Raw genomic sequence first — 13,569 nt, forward strand, 5'->3', positions numbered from 1 at the left:
AACTGGATAAAGGATTTATATTGAACAACATTTTCTGCTTTGATTGGTGCAAAGCAAATTTCTCATTTAAAGAATCTTGAATTTAATATAACTTCGCATCATTGATTACGCTAAAATAAAAATCTTTGACGTATTAAGTTCTTGATTTCATTCCCATTTTTAAACCTCATAAACTCCCATTTCTAGCGTATTTCCCTCGTAATATGAATTTTAGTAATGCAGAAAATTAGTCATTTGTTTGTCTATGTCTATCTCAAAGTTTAGGCTTTGGTATGAGGCTAATTCCAATAAAAAGGTTGCAGGAAGTTAAGATCATCACTTATATAGGTAAATTGAGGGCATATTTTCCTTTGCACAAATTATTCTCGGTCCTAAAAAAATGATAAATATTTTTTTAGTAATTTTATGCGGCAAATCCTCTTCCACGATCCTTGCTGGCGGAATAATTTCCTCTTCTCCCCATCCCTACCGAAGCGCGAGAGCATGAAGCGTTTGCCCAGAGGAGTACTTCTTGCGCCTCTATTAATTATTTTTAAAAAAATAATAAAATAGTAAGAGAGAGAGAGACCACGCCGCTTCCGGTAATTAGGTCACACGCCACGCTTTGAGTGTTCCGCTGCTGGCGAGCGAAGCTTCACTTGCCAAGCCTTCCTCAGGAGTCGGTTGAATGGGACCGGGTAGAAAGAGCCTCGAATGGAACGTGGTCGTGGGAGAGGAGGGTAGAAAAAGCCACTCCAACCTCAGAGCTATTCCTTCACTCCTTCCGCCTTTTTATCCACAGAGAACGTGGGAGTGAGTTTGGCTGAGAGAGTGGAGGGGAAGGAGAATTTTACACACGTGGCGTTTCCTTTTTTTGTTCGGGTCGACAGTAGGCTTGATCGCCGCCTCGATCCATAAAATCAACAGCGGCGAAGCATAAGTGATGTAACAAGGGCCGGCCATAGGGCGGGGCGACCGCCCCAGGCCCCGCGCTTTGGGGGGCCCCGTGTTCGTGAAAAAATTAAAATATACGATATTTTTGAAAACGCAATTTCAACTATTACTGTATTGTTAAGTCCGTGCTAGACAAAAAATAATATTATGAAAAAGGAATAATAATGCAGTAATTTTTATTGTGCAATTGCGTTTGTCAGTACAGTACTGTGTCGTATGAGTGATAAAAACGAGTGAGAGAATTTAACAGACAACGTAATTACGAAGTCTGAATTTGGGAGGGGGACACATACTTAGCCAGAGAGTGGTAGGGATTCAAAATGCTCGAGTTTGTAGATGGGGTATAGAGTTTAATATTTTAAGTGAAGGGCCCCGCACTGAAGGTTCGCCCCTAGCCCCGCACCTGCTAGGCCCGGCCCTGGATGTAACCAGGGATGGCAATAGAAACTAAACGAAAGTCAAAACCAGTAGGATTTCAATAGTTTCGTCGCCGGGAGCGAAATGTAGAAACGAAACGAAATGGAATGAAACCCGGGGAGCCAGTGGCGTAGCCAGGAATTTCGTTCGATGGTGGGTCCAAAACCAGGGGGGAAATTTTTTTAATAACAGCGTATTATGTAATGGGTTTTTAACTAATTTTAGCACTTTTCATTATAGAAAAAACTTCATTTGTTAAAGAAATGTTTTTTTAATTCATGACTTTCCAGCATTCTGTTTTATTTTTATGAAAGAAAATAATTGTGTTTTTATATTTCGAGGGGGGGGGGGGGTCCGGACCGGATAATGTTCATGTGGGTACCAGGGCATATGGGAATACGCGGAAATGAAAGAGCAGACAGAGCGGCGAAAGAGGCCCTATCTGATTAGAACCTTGCACATTGCTGGTTCCTGCCGAAGATCTGAATAATCTGGTTATAACACGGTTATAAACTCAGGGTCGAAACGAAATCGGAGTCAAAACTACTCCAGGTCGCAACTAAACTAAACGGGCCACACGACACATGAGTCGAAGAATCTGACAAGAATTATTTACAGGAGAACAGAACGAAGAGCAGAAGAATTCCTGGATCAGGACCAGTTAAAATTTAGGAAAAGCAAAGGCACAAGAGAAGCAATTTAGGCTCTCAGGCTGCTCATAGAGAAAAGAATGGAGGAAAACAAACCTACTTTCATAGCATTTGTCAATTCAGAGAAGGCATTTGATAACCTGAATTGGAATAATGCTTATATTTCTGAAAGAAATCGAAGTGCTCTATAATGATCGTAGAATTGTTCATATATGTATAAAAACTAAGTAGCCGTGATCATATGTGGACCCAACGGTGCTGAGGCAAGAATAAGAAAAGGGGTGAGACAAGGGTGTTCAGTGCACTGTGCACTCTCCCCCATAATTTTTAATGTTTACATCGAGAAAGTCATCAATTAAATCAAGGTCCAAGCTTTGGGTGTCAATATCCACGGAGAAAAAATCAGCATGCTACGATTTACTGACGACGTAGCACTCATAGCCGAGACAGAGAAGGATTTGAAGAAGACTGACAAATATGGAAAGGACAATGGCCAGATATAAGCTAAAAGTCAACAAAAAGAAGACTAAGATATTAGTATGCAGCAAAAGAGAGGAGGCTCGGACAAACATTAACCTAGGAAATCATATGCTTGAAGAGGTGAAAGAGGTTTCTTACCTTGGAAGCCGCATTGCCACCGATGGACGAAGTGAGAAAGAACTAGTAAGTAGAATCGCGCAGGTGAAGAGAGCTTTCTACATAAAAAAGAATCTTCTTAGAGCTGAGAATACAAGCATAGAAGTAAGGAAACAATCAGATGCTACATATGGAGTATTTTCCTCTATGGAAGCGAGGCCTGGACGTTGACAGCAGCGAAGAAGTCAAGAGTGGAAGCATTCGAAAAGTTGTGTTACCGAAGAATGAAGAAGATAAAATGGATTGACCGTGTAAGTAACGAGGAAGTACTCACAAGAGTGGGAGAAAAGAGAAGCCTCCTAAAAACCATAAGCAGAAGACGGGACACCTTAGTGGGCCATATTTTGAGTCATGATGGCTTTATGATGACAATCGTTGAAGGACAGATGGAAGGGAAAAAGGGCAAGGGGCGGCCCCGAATGAGTTACATAGGACAGGTTATAAAGGATGTTAAAGAGAAGAAATACGTTGCTATGAAGAGGTTAGCGGATAGGAGAGAGGAATGGAGAGCTGTGTCAAACCAATCTTAGGATTGTTGACTGATGATGATTATGATGAAATCTTTTATAGCCTGTCCGATATAAATCATTCTGGGCCGTCCCTTGCCCTTCTTCCCTTCCACCTGTCCTTCTACGATTTCTTTCATGAGGCTATCATGCCTCATAATGTGGACAACTTAGTTGTACCGTCTTCTCCTTAAGATTGTTAGAAAACTTCTCTTTTATACCACCCTTCTTAGCACTTCCTCATGACTTACTCGGTCGATCCATTATATCTTCATCATTCTTCGGCAGCACCACATTTCGAATTCTTTTTCTCTTGACTTCTCTGCTGATGTTAACGTCCAAGCCTCGCTCACACAGAGAAATATATTCCATACGTCGCATCTGATGAATTGTTTCCTTAAACATATTCTGCAAGAAGTTTCTTCTTTTTGTAGTAAGCCCTATTCGCCCGCACTATTAACATAGCCGCTGACGCACAAAGTGATCCGAGTTTCAAGGAGAAATAAGGTGTAATTAGGGGTGGTAAGCGAAATTTATATGCATGATGATGTGATCTATCAATTCTATAACTTTTCAATACTACTAATACTATTTTTCGAAATTAAAAACATTACATTTCAAAATTTTGGAAAAAGTGGATCGTATTGCACTCATCAGCGCGACGCGCACATTTTTGAAAACCGAATAAAACGAGAACGAAGTAGCAACAGAAATCAGCCTTCTATGGGATGAAATTGGACCTCCTCTATGCAGTCAGTGGCCTAGCGAAGGGGGATGTCCGGGGGGTCCGAACCCCCCTCCTCTCCCCCGAAATATAAGAAAACAATTACTTTCCCTCATAAAAGAAAACAAAATATTGAAAACTCATCAATTCACAAAAGATTTTTTTGACGAATAAAGTTTTTTTTCGATTTTGAAAAGGGATAAAATTTGTTTAAAAGCCTCTACTTAGAACCCTGTTTTTCAAAAATTTTCCCCCGTAGTTTTAGACATCCCCCGAACGAAATTCCTGGATACCCCACTGTATGTAGTCCCTTTGAATCGTAGAAACAGCCGCTAATATATCTTCACTACCTTGAGTTAGCAACCGGTAAAAGAATAGGAATGTACATTGTACAGTCTGGTCGTAATAAAGCCTATCACAGTGGAAGTTCCCCATATTTTCAAGTGAAGCCACTTTGAAACCACTTAAGAATCACTGCTGCGGGTTTAATAATGGGAAGAAATTTGGGTTATGGAATCGTGCGCGATGGAGGCGGGGTTTGGAGGATGGAATGGAAGCAAATGAGATAAGAGGAGAAAGAAAGGCAGCGCTTTGAAAGGGTTCGGGGTTGAGGGGATGAGAGGGGTGAGGCAAACAAAAGACGCTGAACGGGCGCACTCAAGGATTACCGTGCCCCGCGTGGCCCAGTACCCTGAAAGGGAGAGAGCCTACTTTGCCCCCTCAGGACTACTTCATGCAGGAGACGAGAGAAAAAGTAGGTGGAGATACCCTTACTTAAAAAATTTCGTTTTTTTTTCAAAAAGTTTCCAGAGCAACTGTGCGAATCGATTCGAATACTGAATTCCGCCATCTTTTTCCCATTGTAGAAAAAAATACACATTTGACTCATGGCATGTAGCAGCTAATTGTAAACCAACATAGGTGGATTTAGAAGGGAGCACGTGGCCCCTCCAAACGCTTAAAAAATACACAAGATTTTTAATACGGTTATCATTACGTTAGTTTTGTTTTGTGTATGATGGAGCCTCAATCATTTAATATCATGTTGATAACTTTCACATTAAGATTAAGAGAATATTTCGAACAGTAATTTTTGTACGCTATTTTTAATCTCAAATATGAGAATATCGTTCGTCTATCAGACCCTTGTCCCCCCACCCCAGAAAAATCCTTGATCCGCCATTGTATGCTGAATTGAGATCAAAGAGGAGAAGAAGAATTGTCGACATCTCGGGAGTTAAATTTGCTGCGAACGAATCATTTAACTTGACCGCGATTCGAACGCAAGATCTCCGAATTGCTAGGGGCGCAGGTCACCATTAGCATTTTAAAAGCCATCTATAACTCGAAGCAAATCTAAGGGGCAATTTTTTTCAAAAAAGTTTGCTTGCGATTTAATTACAAATGGTGATGTGAGTAAGAGGAAATGTTATGCTCACTAAACCACTGTCAGGGATCTGAATAAAAATTCATTAGAATCGCTAGCAATGGCGTAACCAGGAATTTCGTTCGGGGGGGGGGGGGGGGGTCCAAAACGAGGGGGAAAATGTTTTGAAAAACAGGGTACCAATTAAAGGGTTTTATCAGTTTTCATAATCAAAAAACTTCATTTGTTGAAGAAATATTTTCTAAATTCATGGTTTTCAATATTTTTTTTTCTTTCGTGAAGGAAAATAATTGTGTTTTTATATTTCGGGAGGGGGGGTCCGAACCCCCCGAAACCTCCCCCCCTGACTGCGCCACTGATCACTAGTACATTTCAATAGGCACAACTCGAATTTAATTATGAAACCCTGGTCGGACCTATTTAAATCTACAAGTAAACCTAACAAAGTTTTATTATTTTATTTTCCACGATCGAAAAGTTTCCCATAGTAAAGCTTGAAGTTATCAGTCATATTATTGTACATCTGGATTGGAAATTATTCAATCTCCGTAAAGTTCACCTTCAGGGAGGTGTAACTATGTTATGATACCCAATTTAAATACACAAGTGAGCGCAACAAAGTTTTATTATCTTATTTTCCACGATGGAAATGTTTCACATAGTTAAGCCCAAATTTATAAGTTAACATAATAGGGTGGTTTCCTATTATTTTTTTATTGCCTAAATCAAAAGATTATTACTCCTGGAGTACGTATTTCACGCTTTTAGATTTTTAAATTACGATATCTATTTTTAGCGATTAAATGAAAAGTGAAAATTTTCAAGCGCGCGAAAACGCGACGCGTAAGTATGAATGCCGGGAAATCTCTCCGTACGACGTATTTCTGATTCCCGCTGCCGCCCTGTGAGGTGACCTTGAGGCGAGGCTTAGCGCTGACACGACGCAGGCTGCTAGCGGGTAGCTGAGTACCCTGCTGGCTGGTAGCGCTTGGCTTAAATAAGGATTATTAATACCTTATCAAACGAAGAAAACTTTCCGACCTTAGCCAGTTTTAATAAGTGATTATTGAGACATGTTTCCCTGAGCTCTGCGCCTCATGCATGCATTGGTAACCTCAGGCGATGTATAACTCCTATCTTCTCTCATAGAAACTAGGTCCCTGTGACGTCACGTGGAGTGGCATCGCATGGGCGCCAATCTGGCCCTTTTCAAATGAGGATAAAAATGGACCATTGCCATTCGTCTAAACCGGTATTTCTAAAACGAAATAATTTGTATATTATGAATACACTAATGGTGGGTGACGAATCGCAATCAATGCCTTTCGTTTTCTTTGATGAAGGAAACTACCCAATCGAATTGGAGACTGTTCAAATTCTGACAAGTCAAATGATGTTCTCACGGCGAATATCTTTCTTGATATCTTTCTTTTTATTATGTTTCTTGATATCTAACTACAATTTTGCATATATGCGAGTGATTGCGTGCGGAATTACTTGTCTATTCAACCCATTCAGAAAATTTTTTCAAAAGAAGATAAATCGACTCAGATAAAAAACCCGAATTAGATTACGTAATGTTTTTGTGTTAGCTTGTTTTCAAGTTTTCCATCGTCACTTTCGGAGAGACAACACATACCTATGAAGTCCAAACGAAAGGTTGCAATCTACAAACCAAGCCAAGAAATGGCAACCTCGATAGATGTCGCCAATGATATGGCAAAGCCTTATTTTTAATTAGAAAGTATTTGTTTTTTTTTTAAAAAAAAGCTTAAGTATTTGTTTTTTTTATAAAAACCGGTAAAGTATGTGCAATCGATCAGCCGTGAACCTGATTCCTGAGTCATTCGGCACATATACAATAGGGCGGATCGGAAAAATCGATTTTTTTCAAATCCATCTGGCCCATTGAAAAAAAGTTGTGGGACCGATCAAAAATAAGGCCTGAAAAATTTGAGACCTGTAGGTGAACCCCTGACCCTCGCTCAAATGCAATTTAGGGGGGGAAGGTCGAAATTCGAAAAATATAGTATTTTATGGTCATTTCCTATAGATTTTGTCGAGTTACTGCCCTTCTAGGGCAAAAATTTCGTGCATTTTGACGTATCTGCCACCGTTTAGCCACAAAATGCATAATTTGAGTCCGCGCCCGCGGAGATAATATTCCAACGCCCACGCAGCGTCGCGGATACAAGAGCCGCAGGCCGATCCCCTCCCCTCCCTGCTCACTTCTACCCCTCCCACGCCTCCAATACAGCAAAATGCATCCCGCGTATACTGCTAGGAGGTCATTTATCTTTGATAATATAAATCGGAAGATGGTAGAAGGTAATAAAGGAAGCTTAGTGAGACGACTTGTCCCTTATTAGGCGCCTCGTCGGGGTTAAACAAATCGATGTTACCAACTTTTAGACAAGTGATGAAATATTTTTAGATCCGAGAACGCAGGAAAGGAGCCTACGGTCCATGAAAAGGCCTCTCGAGTGGCTATAAAGGTGTGCGAACTATGGTGACCCTTCCCTTCCATTATGTGTGTGACTAAATGATTTAGCGGGACAAAAGGAAGTACTAAAACTTACGGAAAATGCGAATAGGCCAAACGTAGGGTTTTTGCTTAAGTACAAACCTGAAGCACTTTGGAAAGAACATTTGAAATTATGCGATATTTTTGCGTGTAAGTGCAAGAAGGAGCATAATGTTCCCCCCAATGAATAAGTATGTTGAGAGACCAGCGGACGAAACTAAAGATGATGGCTGCAGAATTGAGTCCTAAAGAAACTCGACAACTGAGGAAAAAAAAGAGAATCGCCGGAGAGTGTTGAGTCAACATCGTCAATTCTTGTATGGGAAAATAGTATCAAAAATATTCTTCATCAATTCATCCGAAGAAAATTAAACTGAAGAGATATCATCCGATTTTTATCTCTACTTTCCTCATCAAATAAAAATTCAGGACTAAACTCAAACTGGAACTTCTGCGAGGAAAATGCGTCTGCCAAATGTGATAGAGGTATATGCAAGAACCAAGAAACAGCAATGATCGTCCCCGCAACTTTAGTTGACGCAAAAATCATAGCTTCGTAAGAAACATCCAAGGTAGTTTGCAAGAATTACTTACGTAGACAGAAAAAGATGCTAATTATTGTGAATACGAAAAGAGAGGTATCAAAGGGTGTCATCAAAGGGCTACATTTTTATGGAGTGAAAGACTATACTTTTGTCTGATGAAAAAAGGCAAGAGCACTTATCAATCCAAGTTTAGAGGGGAATGTGTGATGTTAATTGAAGAAACAGGGTCCCACTTTTGGGTTCGCCTCCCCAGTCGTAGGATTAGCAAAAGTTATAAAATCTGCCATTCTCGATTCCTTTCCGAGTGAAAATTAGATACACGAAAATAAAAAGGATTTGAATGCGATGGTGATTACCGCCCAAAAAGGAGGCATCATCCCTATACTACAAGCATAATTCCAACATCCCTTGCTATGTGAGTAAACTCTTCTCGGGATTCCCACCGGGTTAATTTTTCCATAATGGCAAACGTTTCAAGCTCCGACTCGGGACTCATCATCAGGGATAAATTTCGTTGAATCCCGAGAAGAGTTTACCCACATCATTCGCCGGGAAAGTATCAAATCATATTTCATCCCTTACAGAGGTCTATTTGCTAATTGCACTAATTTGACTTAGATTTGCGGCATAAATATTGGGAGGGCAATCTAAGGACCGAATTTGCGTTGTTGCAAGTATTTGTTTGGCGGCCGATCCGAGATTTTTTAAAGTGCTGGATTTTAATATCAACTTTAAGGACTACTCGCTGATGACATATTGGAGAGAGACCACAGTACCTCCGGCTACATCTGACCTTAGGGCTGTGGATTTTCAAAAATCTGTTGATGAACTTTCAGATTTGAAGTTAAATATTTCTTTTTGTTATAGATACGGACGAGAGATTCGTGAAGATATTCACAAAAACTTTGTTGACAACAGCAAAAGACGAGGAATGACACTGATATAAGAAATACAGATTGGAAAGCAGGTAATTGAAAATTTCTTTCGTGATTGTTCATCCACAGACGATACTGAAACATTAAATATTTAGACTAACGAAGTAAGACGCACTTGGTGTGAATTTTGGTGCATTTGGCGCGTGGGAGAAGCTTGCGGGGAGGGGACGCGAGCGGCTTTCGCCCAAAATCCATTTAATCATATCTGTCGGACAAAACCGAAATTGGAGCGCATATCCGAAGGTGCACACCTTTATAGCCTCTCGAGAGGCCTTTTCATGGACCGTAGGCTCCTTTCCTGCGTTCTCGGATCTAAAAATATTTCATCACTTGTCTAAAAGTTGGTAACATCGATTTGTTTAACCCCGACGAGGCGCCTAATAAGGGACAAGTCGTCTCACTAAGCTTCCTTTATTACCTTCTACCATCTTCCGATTTATATTATCAAAGATAAATGACCTCCTAGCAGTATACGCGGGATGCATTTTGCTGTATTGGAGGCGTGGGAGGGGTAGAAGTGAGCGGGGAGGGGAGGGGATCGGCCTGCGGCTCTTGTATCCGCGACGCTGCGTGGGCGTTGGAATATTATCTCCGCGGGCGCGGACTCAAATTAGGCATTTTGTGGCTAAACGGTGGCAGATACGTCAAAATGCACGAAATTTTTGTCCTAGAAGGGCAGTAACTCGACAAAATCTATAGGAAATGACCATAAAATACTATATTTTTCGAATTTCGACCTTCCCCCCCTAAATTGCATTTGAGCGAGGGTCAGGGGTTCACCTACAGGTCTCAAATTTTTCAGGCCTTATTTTTGATCGGTCCCACAACTTTTTTTCAATGGGCCAGATGGATTTGAAAAAAATCGATTTTTCCGATCCGCCCTAATATACAACGATCCTCTTAATGAAGAAGAAATTCCAGCGCAAAACCTCAGCCTCTTCCGTCGGTCTATACAAATCCAAAAACAATCGACGCGCATTTTGCCTATGCTTTTACCCTCAACCGAATTTCTTCCGCAGCAGTCTATTATTCCCACCAACAAAGCCTCCTCTCAATCGAGGCATGGAAAGGGATGAAAAAGAGACAGAGAGCAAAAGGCTTAAAATGAGAAAAGATGGTATTTTCTTTCCTGCAAGGCAGAGAAGGAAATTAAAAGGTTATAATTTATTTTACTCCCTTTTGTGGAGCTCTCTTTAATCACTGCAGCCTATCTCCATAAGCAGCCATGAAATTCATTCTCTAGAGAAAGGATTGAAAAACATGGCGTCACGCGAAACGACCTCAAAATGGATCAAACAGTTTTGTTCAAAATTTATGTTCCAAGCCATTCTTGGGTCTCATAATTTGAATCAAAAGGAGTATCATGTTTAAATTTTTGCAAAAGTCAAGTGAAGAGGCAAAGTGAGTAAAGTTAAAAAAAAATTCCACAAAAAATTTCCGTTATTTTATCCATGAATGTTTTAAAACGTAACTTTTAGAAAAATAATACGGCTCAATTCTAATAAATTTATCGACCATTGGAATATTTTCCAGCTTAAATTAGAATTGACGATTTGAATTAAAGATTAACAATAGTTTAAAAAACCTATGCAAATAATATCTAAATTAATGGCTTAGAAACAAACAAATTATGATATAATTCTCATTAAGTTTACTTAAACGAGACGCCACCAAAAAAAACACATAAATGAATAAAGTCCTTTGCAAGCAAGACTTGATTTCGCTTCCAAGAAACATTGAATCAAAGGAACAGCTTCACCTTCTCCATTATGTCACGTGGAGCTATTTGAGTTAGAGAGTTAGTATATTTTTATTCCTTTGCGAAGTTGCGCTGGTAAGCCAATATTAGCATTAATGTGAAAACCATGATTTAACGTGAGGAGTCAAATGAGTCTCAAAGATCCATTGTTGAATACTATCAAGTATAATTCAGCGATGTGTGAGTGGAATACCATTAAAATTCATACACCAGGTGTTCTTCATATCTAACGGCATTAGCTGGATGCCCAATGGCTTCAGAATTTGACGTAAACATGTTTTTGTAATTGATGAAATTGAATGATTATTTTTAGGCTTAAAAGTTCAGTACTTCCAGCTTTCTTCCACGATAGGGGTCACCAATTATCGGCGGAGCACTGCATCAATTGAAAATTTGGTCTAGAATATATGCACTACTAAACTATTAAGGTCTCATGCGAGCGAAAAGTTATTGTGTACGGTGAACTTCATATACCTAATAAATTTCAGAGCAAAATTCTATCATTTCCTTCGCACATACCTTCTTTGAATGGTGGCTAAAAGAAAAACTTTCAACAATTGAACAGGAAAACTCACGAGCTAAAGTTCTAGAATAATTCGATCAAAATATTCTTCAAGGATATGACAGCCAAAAATGAACGTATTAGGCGAAGAAAAAGTTGAAAAAATGTATGGTGTATATAGAATGAGACTTTTTGATACGGAATACTTAACAATAACTTGCATACACCCCATACTTAATTTTACCAGCCAATCTTTTAACATTTATTCAAAGTTGTCTAGCGGTAAAGGTAAGTTTTCAGCTAGGGATATATTTCTACAACCATTAAAAACGTCCTATAACCTGAGACCATTGGGAAAATTATACAAAATAAAATATAAGGCACAGAAAAGTGTTTACTATAGCTAACGTAAAAAATTGTAAACGGTAAAAATGTAAAAGCAATGTAAGGTACGATGTTAATTCGTAGAGAGACTGTAAAATTTTATTTAAACGGCTTTTAAATTTTGAAAATTATGACATTTTTTTCTGCAGTAAATTTTTTCCCTAGCACCACCCAAAACTCTTCCGGAGTAGTACCTACGGATAATTTATTTTGTATGTAATGCCATAGGCGTGGAAATTGTAACCCAATTTTTCCATTACAAACGTCCAAAATTATCCCACGCTGCATTTATAGCCACGGACCTTGATCTCAATTTGAAGCTATTGTAGTATCCCGCAATAGGTACCTTATGAAGAGTGGTGTGCATTCGCCAACTGACTGAAATGATGAATCTCGGAACGGAAGACCCATAGCGAGTCTGCTTCACAGTGGAATACAAGCGGTGCTGAATACTATTTGCAAATAAAGGATGCATTTCCATCGATCAAAAGCTTTGAGACGCAAATTGAGAAGGACTTCACTTCGTTCTCTGGTTTTTAGATGGTGCAATCCCTTCAGTCTATTAACATGCAGGGGAATTTTCAGCCACTATAAAAAGCGGAGAAATTCACTCACAAATCATCCTGTGTCATCCAAAATCGAGCACATCGTTCGTCTACCACTAAAATAATCAGACAAAGGACGGTAATACAGGTACTTTACGCTATGGTACATATGAAATTACATGTAGTATAAATTATTCATTGTTACTACTCCAGATGAGTACTCGGTGGTATCAGGGAAAAAATTACAGTAGGAAAAAATCTTAATTTTTACAAATTAAAAAGCCGTTTCAAGAAAGCTTTACAGTATCTCAACGAATTAATTTCTTAAGTTACATATCTTTTATATATTTACCGTTAATAACTTGAGCAAAGAGTGTCTTACAAATACAAGCTAAAGCCGATTCCAACACTTGCAACATACAATTGGTATTCTAGTGGTTTAAATTCCAGCATCGACAGCTGTACGAATGCACTGCTATGACGTATGATCCACCTTATAACACGAGCAATCCCCAGAGGAATGGACAATACTTGAACCAGATACATCGGCCAGAGTGGTTGAGATGAATGCTAACTGAGGTACTGACCCGTTTTAACAGCAAAATACGCAGTTACCCTTTTCCAGGACATTTAAACTTTTTCACGCCCTTATCCAATTTTATGTATCCACTTTTTAAGACCTGAGGAAGCCAACTTGAACTTTGTCGAAATATTGTGCAGTAAAATGTATAAACGCGGAAGGAAACCCGGAAGAATTGCTGCCTATCGTCCTGCCGACATAATCTTCGCGGAAGCCTACTTGGGAACGCCTACAGGGATATGATAGGGATGCAAGGTAGGGAAATCCCAACACCGTGATTGGGTCGACGTGGGCCACTATCAGAGAAACTATAATTTAGTTCTTCTACGGAAAGGAAAGAATACTATATGATAAAAATATTCCACAGATTTTTCTGTAGATTCATTATCGCCGACAGAACGCCCGACTCTGTCCATAGCAAATACTCGATTCCTGGGCCCGCGGAGCATACCACACACATAATAGAACACCTTGATCCCCCGCAGGCAACTGATGCTGAGGGTAGGGGTTTCGCCTCGTGCACAAAGGAAATAGGCAATTCA

This window comes from Ischnura elegans, chromosome 5, assembly GCF_921293095.1.
Source record: "Ischnura elegans chromosome 5, ioIscEleg1.1, whole genome shotgun sequence".
NCBI classification, from domain to species: domain Eukaryota; kingdom Metazoa; phylum Arthropoda; class Insecta; order Odonata; family Coenagrionidae; genus Ischnura; species Ischnura elegans.